Genomic DNA, 4,215 nt, shown 5'->3' with positions numbered 1-4,215 from the left:
CCAACTGAGACAATTATTACCCAATCAGTCTACTCTGATCATCAGCAAAGTGATGGAAGGTGTGGTCGATAGTACTATCAAGCGGCACTTAAACAATAATAACCTGCTCAATGATGCTCAGTCACGTTCCATCAGGGCCACTCAGCTCCTGATCTTATTACAGCCATTGTCCAAATGATCAAAAGAGCTGAATTCCAGAGGTGAGGTGGCAATGACTGCCCTTGACATCAAGGCAGCATTTAACCGAGTGTAGCATCAAAAACCCTAGCAAATCTGAAGTCAATGGGAATGAGGGGAACGCTTGGCTACGTGGAGTGATACCTAGCACAAAGGAAGATGGTTATGGTAGTTGGAAGTCGATCATCTCAGCCCCAAGTCATTGTGGCAGGAGTACCTCAGTCCAATCACCTTCAGTTGCTTCATCAATGATCTTCCCTCCATCATAAAGTGGAGATGTTTGTTGATGATTGCACAATGTACAGCACCACTCATGTACCCCAGATACTGAAGCAGTCCATGCAGCAACACATTCCAAACCTGCAGCCTCTACCATCTAGAAGCGGCAGGAGTAACGACTGAATTGCCTACTTCTGCTCCTGATTCCTATGCTCCTTTGGGAAAATCACCATTTTTAAGTTCTGCCCCAAACCTCACAGCTTCTGGGGGTGGGGGGGGGGTTCTATTTCACTGTTCAATCACTGTGGCTGGGTCTAAATTCTGAAACACCTTTCCTAACAACATTGTGGGTGCACCTATATCACATCGGCTGCAATGTCTCACGAAGGGGTACCACCATTACCTTCTCAAGGTCAATTAGGGATGGGCAAGAAATGCTGGTCTGGTCAGCAATGCCCACGTCCCGTGAAAACAAAACTTAACATCTCTTTGATAACCTACTTGGGGATGTAATACCTATATTCTCTCTATAATTGTCTTTTAGGCCACCAGAAACCTGGTTGAAGGTTCCTGGACTGAAGGACACCAAGGTTAATTCTAGACAGCGTTTACAATTTGGAATGAAAAGAAAATTGCTTATTGTCATTTTGTAAGGGCCACGAAGAATCCAGCAAGAGTTTTAAGGATTTAAAGTAATAACATTTATTTACTATAACATATATACGTAACAGTAGCAGTAACTTCGCTTGCTACATACTTTTTCCTGCTGGTTCCTGAACTGGCCAGCTTTATTTATACTAGGAGTTTACTAGTGGTTTCTCCGCCCCCCCTCATTGGGGAAGCTCATACTCCCACAGGATTGTGGGATAGTCATTAGTCCCCAGCCAATGGTAAATAGGCAGGTTATAACAGTCACAAGTAGGCTTCAAATGAAGTTACTGTGAAAAGCCCCTAGTCGCCACATTCCAGCGGCTGTTCGGGGAGGCTGGTACGGGAATTGAACCGTGCTGCTGGCCTGCCTTGGTCTGCTTTAAAAGCCAGCGATTTAGCCCTGTGCTAAACCAGCCCCTTTCTAGATGTCGGAATGTCGTCTAGATTTGGAATGTCGTCGTCTAGATGATTAAGTCTCGTTGCAAATGTGGTGTGTTTATTTGAAGTTTGAAAGTCTATATGCTTAAGACAGAAAGAAGTTTCTGGAAATATAAATTGAAGCACCGGGGCATTTATTGACCACGTTTTCTTCGCTCTCGTTAACCTCCAAAGTGCATTCTGCAATGTCCGCTTTGTGTTTGCGGAAAGCTGCCTGTTGGAATTCAATAGCTGGGGAGTGGCTGCAGAGGACAAGCTGCCGTCCGCACAGTGCTGCAGATAGAGCTTATTCACAAGTGGCCATGTTATAAAATTACAGCACTGTACAGTGCGGGATGGAACATTGCTACTGCCCCTCAGATCGTTCACAATCCGGCGCTGCTCACTATAGCGAAGAGAATTTGTTCACTTTTATCTCCCATGTGTTCGTGATTGGGGGGGGGTGGTGTCAGGTCAGTATGGTCGTGGGGACCGGGGATGTGCCTGTGTGGGGGACAAGGGGGTGTGTGGGGGGCTGGGAATGGGAGGTAGGGGGTGTGTATTGGAGGGTAGGGGGTGTAGATTGGGAGGGTAGGGGGGTGTAGATTGGAGAGTAGGGGGTGTAGGTTGGAGGGTAGGGGTGTAGGTTTGTGGGTGTAGGTTGGAGGGTAGTGAGTGTAGGTTGGAGAGTAGGGGGTGTAGGTTGGAGGGTAGGGGTGTAGGTTGGAGGGTAGGGGGTGTAGGTTGGAGGGTAGGGGGTATAGGTTGGAGGGTAGGGGTGTAGGTTGGAGGGTAGAGGGTGTAGGTTGGGGGGTAGGGGGTGTAGGTTGGGGGATGGGGGGGGAAGATTGGAGGGTAGGGGTGTAGGTTGGAGTGTAGGGTGGATGTAGGGGTGTAGATTGGAGGGTAGGGGTGTAGGTTGGAGGGTAGGGGTGTAGGTTGGTGGGTATGGGGTGTAGGCTGGAGAGTAGGGGGTGTAGGTTGGAGGGTAGGGGGTGTAGGTTGACGGGTAGGGGATGTAGGTTGGAGGGTAGGGGGTGTAGGTTGGAGGGTAGGGTGTAGGGTAGGGGTGTAGGTTGGGAGGGTAGGGGGTGTAGGTTGGAGGGTAGGGGGTGTAGGTTGGTGGGTAGGGTGTGTATGTTGGAGGGTATGGGGTGTAGGTTGGAGGGTAGGGGTGTAGGTTGGAGGGTAGGGGGTGTAGGTTGGAGGGAAGGGGGTGTAGGTTGGAGGGTAGGGGGTGTAGGTTGGAGGGTAGGGAGTGTAGTCTGGAGGGTAGAGGGTGTAGGTTGGGGGGTAGGGTTGGAGGGTAGGGGGTGTAGGTTGGGGGATGGGGGAAGATTGGAGGGTAGGGTGTGTAGATTGGAGTGTAGGTTGGAGGGTAGGGGTGTAGGTTGGAGGGTAGGAGGTGTAGGTTGGTGGGTAGGGGGTGTAGGTTGGAGGGTAGGGGGTGTAGGTTGGAGGGTAGGGGGTGTAGGTTGGTGGGTAGGGTGTGTATGTTGGAGGGTATGGGGTGTAGGTTGGAGGGTAGGGGTGTAGGTTGGAGGGTAGGGGGTGTAGGTTGGTGGGTAGGGGGTGTAGGTTGGAGGGGAGGGGGTGTAGGTTGGAGGGTAGGTGGTGTATGTTGGGGATGGGGGGAAGATTGGAGGGTAGGGGGTGTAGGTTGGAGGGTAGGGGGTGTAGATTGGAGAGTAGGGGGTGTAGGTTGGAGGCTAGGGGGTGTAGGTTGGAGGGTAGGGGGTGTATGTTGGAGGGTAGGGGGTGTAGGTTGGAGGGTAGGGGGTGTAGGCTGGAGGGTAGGGAGTGTAGGTTGGAGGGTAGGGGGTGTAGGTTGGAGGGTAGGGGGTGTATGTTGGAGGGTAGGGGGTGTAGGTTGGAGGGTAGGGGGTGTAGGCTGGAGGGTAGGGGTGTAGGTTGGAGGGTAGGGGGTGTAGGTTGGAGGGTATGGGGTGTAGGTTGGAGGGTAGGGGGTGTAGGTTGGAGGGCATGGGGTGTAGGTTGGAGGGTAGGGGACGTAGGTTGGAGGGTAGGGGACGTAGGTTGGATGGTAGGGGGTGTAGTTTGGAGGGTAGAGTTGTAGGTTGGAGGGTAGGGGACGAAGGTTGGGGGGTTGGGGGTGTAGGTTGGAGGGTAGGGGGTGTAGGTTGGATGGTAGGAGGTGTAGTTTGGAGGGTAGGGGTGTAGGTTGGAGGGTAGGGGACGTAGGTTGGGGGTAGGGTGTAGGTTGGAGGGTAGGGGGTGTAGGGGAATGGGAGGTGGGCAGGGGGAATGGGGGGGGGGCAGGGGTAATGGGAGAAGGACAGGGGGAATGGGAGGGGGCAGGGGAATGGGAGAGGGGACAGGGGAAACTGGAGGGGGGCAGGGGGAATGGGAGGGGTGGAAGTGGAATTGGAGGGGGCAGGGGGAATGGGAGGGGGCAGGGGGAATGGGAGTGGGGCAGGGGGAATGGGAGGGGGGCAGGGGGAATGGGAGGGGGCAGGGGGAATGGGAGGGGGCAGGGGGAATGGGAGGGGGGCAGGGGGAATGGGAGGGGGGCAGGGGGAATGGGAGGGGGGCAGGGGGAATGGGAGGGGGCAGGGGGAATGGGAGGGGACAGAGGGTATGGGGAGGCAGGGGCCATGGGGTGGGCAAGGGCCATGGGGGGGGCAGGAGGCATGGGAGGGGGGCAGGGGGCATGGGAGGGGAGGTATGGGGGGGGGCATGGGTAATCCGCACAGTGCTGCAGATAGAGCTTATTCACAAGTGGCCATGTTA

Source organism: Scyliorhinus torazame, chromosome 16 (genome assembly GCF_047496885.1).
Source record: "Scyliorhinus torazame isolate Kashiwa2021f chromosome 16, sScyTor2.1, whole genome shotgun sequence".
Classification (NCBI taxonomy): Eukaryota; Metazoa; Chordata; class Chondrichthyes; order Carcharhiniformes; family Scyliorhinidae; genus Scyliorhinus; species Scyliorhinus torazame.
This window is presented reverse-complemented; position numbering follows the sequence as displayed.